Source organism: Rousettus aegyptiacus, unplaced genomic scaffold (genome assembly GCF_014176215.1).
Source record: "Rousettus aegyptiacus isolate mRouAeg1 unplaced genomic scaffold, mRouAeg1.p scaffold_m13_p_17, whole genome shotgun sequence".
In the NCBI taxonomy this organism is placed as follows: Eukaryota; Metazoa; Chordata; class Mammalia; order Chiroptera; family Pteropodidae; genus Rousettus; species Rousettus aegyptiacus.
The window spans coordinates 43,686,089-43,694,680 of NW_023416292.1; positions in this window are offsets into that span (position 1 = coordinate 43,686,089).

Genomic DNA, 8,592 nt, shown 5'->3' on the forward strand with positions numbered 1-8,592 from the left:
TTCTTCCTATCGACATTGGCTAGAACAATCTGGGTTGAACAACAGAAATCCTTGAATTCTCACAAGCATCGGTGACTTTTGTGAAGGTTCTAACTTGATTATTGATCAAGACAATTTTGATTCAGTGTCAGGGTTTTTAAGAATTTGTGTTTTGGTGGACCTAGAGGTTATTATGCTAAGTGAAATAAGTCAGAAAGATAAATACCATATGATTTCACTTATCTATGGAATCTAAGGAACAAAAAGAACAAAATAATCAAAAACCGATAAATATAGAGGACAATTTGGTGATGGACAGAGGGGATGGGGGTTTGGAGGGCTGGGAGAATGGGGTGAAGGGTTAAAGAAGTAAAAATTAGTAGTTGATAGATGGTCATAGGGATGGGGAGCACGGCATAGGGAATGCAGTCAGCAGTAATATATCAGCTAGATGGAAAATCAGAGGAGAGAAGGAGCAATTAGGGAGATTATTTTATAAACTGTATAAATGTCTAACCAATGTACTGTATACTTGAAACTAATTTAAAAAAAAACAAATTGTGTTTCTTCCATTGTCTGACAGCATTTCAGAGGTGAATGTCCACATAATTCCTGGTTTACACAGAACGCTGAACATACAGCTTGAAGGCAACGCATGGTAAAAGGCGTTTTCCAGTTATGGGAAGGAAACGAGTCAGTTATACAATGGAAGGGTTTCCTCACCTTTTCCTCTGTTGTTCCAGAGAGGCGTCCAATGGTCTAACACCCAGGTTTGTTTTACCAAACCTGTTAACATTACTTTTTTCATACATTGTAAATGGGAGTTAATCTATACCATACACTAATTATGTATTAAATATTTTGCAAAATTAAGGGCCTGGCTTACCACTATTAACTACATATCTGGTAATCATACATTCGATATTTTTTAAATTAATTTTCTCTTACAACTAAACCAGAGATTCTTAAACTGGGGTCCATGGAAATGTTTGCAAACTTTGGGATTTATTTATGCATTTTCAGGAATGATAGGCTATAGCTTTCATTAGCTTCTCCATAATCTTTTTTCTACCCCCCCCCCAAAAAAAAGGATATAAATTTACACTAAGATTTTGAAGCTTTTTAAGGACATATTTATTTATTATAAAATCATTTTTTCAAATCTGAGGCTTGAAATCTAATGGAAAAAACAAACAACTTTATCTCTTTTCCTCTTGTGCCTAGTCAATCATCTCATTCCTCAAAAAATGTGGTGTGTGTGTGTGCGCGCGTGTGTGTGTGGGTGGCCTTCTCAGAGGGCAGCAGGATGCAAGAAAAAGTGGGAAAAAAGTAGTGGAAATTTTTTTTTAATGATTTTTTTGTTGATTTACAGATAGCTGCCTTGCATTTTTGTTTCTCTCCTGATCTCTTGGCTGTTGTTAGTGTTGTTCAGTGGTCTTTCCTGTGAATCCCGCTGTGGATGACTATAAGTTATTAGGTTCTATTTTAGCTAGAGGAGCCGACAGCAAATTTATGTCCTGTTATAAATTAAGTGATGTGATGACATGCGCTTAGTGGTCAGACTGACATGCAAAATAAATCAGATGTTTGAATATAAGTTTGAGATATAAAATAAACCATTTGGGGGTCGAAACAAAAGACAGAACCATAGGAGTAGCAGTTTGCCAAAGCACAAATAAGTTAATTCTGCTTGCGGTCGGCAAAAGAGAACTTTCAATTGTTTATTATATTTTTCCTCTTCTAAAAAGAACTTAACAACTCAGATGTGAAAACATGGAATTTAAGGTGGAAGGTTTATAAGTGGATACCCTTACTTTTTTTAAAAAACAAGTGAAGACACAGGAACCAAAGGCACAGAACTGGCTAGTCACAAAAGCTCTAACTGAAACTTAGGCCTACTTTTCACTTCATACTACCAAGAGAACTCAAGTGAGAACAACTGACTTATCGTACAATGCTATTAAAGAATACACAGTTAAAACACATGTATGACACCTGGAACTCAACAGTGTGACTACTGTGAGAGCTAAAAGGATACTGCCTATCACCAAATACCTCATCACAAGAAGACAACACAGAGCCGAGGTTGATCTTTGTCATTCTGCTTCTTAGACCAGAAACCAATTTTTAAAATTGACTTCATTAAAGTTATTTTCTTCTTTTAAAGTTATACTTACTCTGTGGAGGAAATAAATTAAGAAAGTAAAGGACATTAACTTCTTTTAATTTTAGAGTATGAATTTCTATGAATTTGAGTTTTCTCCCTGACCAATAATCATGTTACCTGTATAATTTAAGTTGAAGAAGAAGAAGAAGAAGAAGAAGAAAGAAGAAGAAGAAGAAAGAAGAAGAAGAAGAAGAAGAAGAAGAAGAAGAAGAAGAAGAAGAAGAAGAAGAAGAAGAAGAAGAAGAAGAATAATGAAGAATAGAAGAAGAACGAAAAGAAGAAGAATTAAAAAGAAGAGAAGAAGACAAAAGACAAAGAAGCTAGAAGAAGAAATAGTAAATAGAAGAAGAAGAATAAGAAGAAAGAAGAAGAAGAGAAGAAAGAAGAAAAGAAGAAAGAAAGAATAGAAGGAAGAAGGAATAAAAGAGAAGAAGAAGAAGAAGGAAAAGAAGAAAGAGAAGAAGAATAAAAGAAGAAAGAAGAAAAGAGAAAGAAGAGAGGAAGAAGATAGAAAAGAAGAGAAGAAAGAAGAAAGGAATTATTAGAAGAAGAGGAAGAAAGAGAAAGAGAGAATTTAAAGAAAGAAGAAGAAAAAGAAGAGAGAAGAGAAGAAAGAAAAGAAGAAGAAAAGAAGAAGAAGAAGAAGAAGAAGAAGAATTATTAAAGAAGAAGAGGAAGAAGAAGAAGAAGAATTAAAGAAGAAGAGCCCTGCACCCTGAGGATTTTGTTTGCTGTGCGGCGGCTCCATTGGTCCCATGTAGAGATCCGAGCTAGTGGCTGGCCGTTTCCAATGCTTAGCCTATCGGTGGAATTCAAAAGAAAAAACACTACTCTATATTTGTGGAGCAATTTAGTTATGGTTCTTTTTCTTTTGTGCCTTCAAGAAAGAATGGAGACCAAAAAGTTGATTCAAATAGTTTTTAACTGATAGAAACTTTGGCATCGTTTGTGCCAGCCGCCGCTCACGACACGTGAGGAAATGGCCTGGAAGGCGGTGGGACTCCCAGAGTCAGGACGGCGGGTAACTAAGGCCCTCGTTCTCCCGCCGACCTTCCCACCACCCGCAACGACGGCACTCCCTCAGTGGGGCAATCCTAGGTGCAACTCATCCGATTTTACTTCCCCTCGGTTTTCTGTGGCTTGCACTGGGGCGTTCGACAGGGACGTCATCATTCCTTGCATCCATGTGTCTCATCTTTTCAGGGCGTAAGGGCCTGAATCAGAGCCTGGCTAAGTTGTGTTTCAGGCACTCCGCTGGACACGCCATGGACCCCGCAAAACGGCCGCTATGCTCCCTCTTTTCAATGTGAGTAAACAACTCAGGAGTGAGGAGACTTGCCTGACATCCACAGCTGGTAGGTGGTGGGACTGCGTGTTACAATGCACTTTACTCACTTCATCTCCAAACAACTCCACAAAGAAGTCACAACTATAATCCCCACCTTACGTATGAAACAACTGCGACACAGAGAAGCTCAGTAACCAAACTCATTGGAAACACTATTGAGTACAATTATGCTTTATTTACCTCTGTTTTCCTGACAAGTGCTAACACATTGCTCTACAAATAGTAGGTACTTGATAAGTACTTTTGAAAAGAATGAACAAATGATAGATTCAGGAGAACAAAGAGCGCTTTTAAAAAATGGTATTGTCAACATTTCAGATGCATTGTCAGGGGGAAAACAATCTACACAACCTAAAATTCGGTAACCCAGTAATTGATCATGTGTTTCTGTCATCTGAAAGGTGATAGAGCAGAGTGGATGAGCACCCGGGCCCTGGTGCCAGGCTGCCTGGCTGCGGCTGCTGTCTCTGCCACGTCCCCTCACCTTGGGCAAGTTACTGAGTTTCTCTGTGCCTCAGTTGTTTCATTTTTAAGGTGGGGATTATAGTTGCAACTTCTTTATGGAGTTGTTTGAAGATGAAGTGAGTTAATAGATGTAAAGCAGGTTGTAACACACAGTAAACACTCAATAAAGAGCTTTATTAACTTAAATACGTTTCTTCATAGCTCTTGTAAAACGCTTACTGCCCTTCTGCAGTAAAGCATTTTCAAAAAGGGCTGTGTACCCCGGATCCAGGGTTATCTCGGTGTTCTTTTCTTGGAGGTTCCTGAGTGCAGATTGTGTTGACATTACATTATTAATATCTTCTGCTGCCTGTGTCTCGGTCAAGGCTTTCCGGCTCGGCCTTGGACACCCCTGGGGTTTGCTGCACTTCAGTGCACCTCGAAGCATGATAATAGGACCTGAAATGGCAGAAACTGAAAGCAAAATAAATCAGCCAAAAAACACTTGGCTGTTTTTCTCTTTGCTGCATTTGAACAAAAGAAAGAAAAAAGTAAATTGGAAACCTATAGAACCTACAAAGTCCGGCAGGTCAGATTTCATGTTTGTTTTGGTTTTATTTTCTAAATATCAGTTCAGAGTTTTCATTCCTTCATTGAGCAGACATCTACTGAGTGTTTGCTGTGCCCTGATTCCCCTTATACATCTGGTGTCCATCTACCCTGGATTTCCTAGAACGGTCCTAATTTTAAAAGGTCTTTGGCATCTTTTCATGAAAATAAATTAACAGAGCAGGGGGAAAAGCCTTTGTCAGACCCTCTGGCTGGAGTTTTGTTTCGTATTTACTTTCAGCTCGTGTGCCTGCTGCAAGCTTGGGAGTTGCCTAATGAAAAAGTCTCCGCGGGTTCTGCAGGGCAGCTCGAGGCAGGGGAGGGGGCACAAGCCAGTGCTCTGGCCCTCTTTGGAGAAAGAGATTTAAATATTAAATTTTTCATCTCTAATTCTGCTTGTTTTTCTTTGGGGCTGGCAATACCGCAAACTACTCTATTATATATCATGCATTTTTGTAACGTTTGCTCTTTTCATTTTTACAATGAGATAGTATTACTGTGATAAGTAGAAAATAAAATAAAATTGTTTAAGCTATTGACTTATTGCCATAAATAAAATGGACATTCTCTTTTTAAGCAACCCAGTGATAAGAAGTGCTGCACTCCAAGAAGCCAGAAACTACACACTCCTTGAGGACAGGGACATCTGCCGTCCTCTTCGCGTTCCCACGGAGGAACGCTGAGTAACGATCTCCACAGAAGTGAACAAGGGCCCCTTGAAGTATGCTTTGAAACCTCTCTACTTTCTCAAATAGGAAGACCAAACATTATATAGCTCACTGTAAAATGCCAAATATATATAAAATCTGATTCACACAAACTAAGGATGATTTGCTTGATGAAAAGATTCACCAGATCCTTCTATATATCAAATCTCCTTTGTAGATTTAAAGTCATTTAAATGTACTTTGATGTACATTTAAGTAATTTAAATGTAATTTTAAATGTACATTTAAGTAATTTAAATGTAATTTGATGTACCTCATTTTTCCCTGTGAGATAGTGGAGTAGATTAAAAGTGTTTTGGTAAAACCAAAAGCCCTGGGTTTGGATTCTGCTTCTACCTCTGACCTGTTGGTGTGCCCTTAGGCAGGCTTTTGTTGTTTATTTTCGTTTTACCTCTCTGTGTTTCAGTATCCCCACTGTAAAATAAGAATGCTTGGAAATGATAAAGCTTTCACATTAAGCACCTGGTGCACTGCCAGGAGCTTTGGTAGTAACTGCTATTATTATTGTTGTTAGCGTTGTGCGTTAAAGCTTTTCAGAACATCCAGTGTGTGATGTAGTATAATTATAATTACAGTGATAACCATGGACCCCAAAATGCATCACAGAGGTTCACACTTAATTGGAATGAAAAAGAAAGTTCTTCATGCTTAATCCCAGCCAAGTGATAGAAATGCTTAGACTCATGGCATTTCATGCTTGGAGCTGAGCTCTAAGAGTACAAAGGCCGCCTTCACTTCCCTGTTTATGTGACAAGAGGAGGGGAAATCCCACCCTCCTTCAGACTTCCCAGGCTTCCCTTTTGAGTCTCAGCTGGGAAGTGGGGGGCAGGGGAAAAGAATTCAGCAGTTAAATTTTGGAGCAAGGACTTGGTAAGGTTGAATGTTGAAACTGTAGCCTAGCCAGGGAAATTACTAAAGGTTTCAACCAACAAAAATATCTAAACTTCAATATAAACTTTCAGTCTGATAAATAAACCAAGAACTGTACCACATGGTGAGGTAGGAAGTCTCTGGAAGGTCACCCTCCTCTCTGCTCAAGGGTGAGAGATGCCTGAGGGTCTGACAAGCCTGGGTATCCATACAGCACTGCCACACAGGAACATTTGCTCCATATTCCTGGTGCCAGCCCTCAACCTTCAGGAAAAAGTGAATGGGAAAAAAAGGAGCAATGCGGGGATGGAGGCAACAGACAAGTGTGCTCTTTGCTCCATAATCTCATCTCTAGCAGTTCCGGTTATCTGTGCACCAGCCAGACTTCATCTGTGGGGTGGGCTTCCCTGTGGCCTTGGGGTGCAGTAGCCCTGGCCCTGTGCTTAGACCTTTGCAAGTCAAAAAGTCAACGGACTTCCTCCTCACGCCACAACTACCGTGACCTTTTTATAGAATCTTGCCCTCTGGAAGTGGATAAGGGACCATAGGCTGCTGGGCACTTCCAGCCCAAACCCACACATCTCCCTCTCCCCCTCTTATCCATGTAGAAAATGTATCATTCCATTACAATTTAAAGATCAGAGAGCCAGAGCGGCCCTTCAAGGGAGGAAACCCAGGAAACTAGCCCTTCCTACTGGTTGCAGGCAAACAGAGTGTTCGTATACACCAGAAAAGTGAAGTCAGGAAGAACACAGGGTAAAAGTAGGATAGCATTTTCCTTTAAATGCACACAAACAGCTTATTGCAGAGATTACATATTAAGAATTTATCGAAGGCTTCTGGTCAAGACATGGATTAGGTAAACACTGTGATCGCTTCCTCTCATGACCACACCTAAATTACAACTAAACTACAGAACAATCATCATTGAGAATTGCCTGAAATCTAACTGAACAGAAATCCTATAACTGGAGACACACAGAAGAGGCCACCTTAAGACTGGGGGTGGTGGTGGGGTGGCAGGCAGAGACACGGGAGTGGCTGGTCCCATATCCACATATGGTAGTTGAGAATCGGGAGGAAATATCGGTTATGAAGGTCCCTCCAAAAGAGCAAGGGGTCTCGGCCCCACACCAGGCTCCCCAGCTCAGGGTTCCAGTGCTGAGAAAAGTCCCCACAACTTCTGGCAGTGAAAATCAGCAGAGATCGTGGCTGAGTGAGACGGAAGGCTGCCTCTTTGAGGGTTCATGTGCTGATTTACTCATTGATGGACTTATTCGCTCTGATCTCCAACGCTGCAGCAGCAGCTCAAAAGGTGCCAGGGAACATACAGGGAGGAACTGAGTTGTCTGGCTTCAGGTTAAGGGCTGGAAGGGCAGCTTCCTCCCAGATAGAAATGCTGACAGAAGCCATTGTTCCTTCGTTGATAGCCTCCCACCTCTCACCTTGCAGATGGAAGGGCTGCCATATCTGAGTCTCCATCAACCTGGCTAACACAGTTCACCCAGACTGGTGATTCTGAGACCCCCACCCCAACTTGCAGGCCCAGCCAAGCCACTTCCAGTGGTTTTTCCATATGAACGGCCTGTCTTAGCTCATGCTGTGGACTTTCCTAAAATCTCTCAAAGATTCACAAAACCTAAAGAGGAGCATCTAGCCTCAGTGTTCCCCATACCTCTTGATGAGCGTCCCTAAGCCTGGTATTAACAACAGCTAGCCTCGATTTGCGGCTTTGCCTTTCAAAGTACATCTAAGCCCAGCACAGGTGGCACCCATCTGCAGATTGCTTTGTTGCTCATGCCAGGTGGCCCTGGCAGGGCACAGGCTGCAGCTGAACTTAGCCTGCAGCTACTCCCAGGAGGCCCAGGCCTGCATGCCTAGTGGCCAGCTTCAATCTAAGCCAGAGCATTACCAAGGCCACATCTGAGGATGACACACCCAAAGGTTACACTGGGCAGGCACCAGAGTTGTGCTAAACAGCTCCTCCCTGCAAACAGCTCCTCCACTGTAGTCATGGCCAGTCTTCATTAATAAACAGCCTGAGGGTCAATCCCTCCAACAAACATGCAAACAGCAACCCAGGCTCAACTACAACAGGAGGGCTACACACACCTGTACTAGTGACCCACCTGGAGCATTTGGCTCAGGTGACCAGGGAGACTGCTCCACTGAGCCCCACAGGACACCTACTACATAAGGCTACTCTACTAAGAGGGGAAGACATAGCAGCCTTACCTAATATATAGAAAAAACACAGGGAGGCAACCTTAATGAGGAGACAAAGAAACATGTCCCAAATGCAATAACAGAACAAAGCCTCAGAAAAAGAACTAAACAAGATAGATACAAGCAATTTACCAAATGAAAAGTTCAAAACACTGGTGATAAGGATGCTCAATGAACTTAGGGGAAGAGTACATGAACTCAGAACTTTTACAAAGAGATAG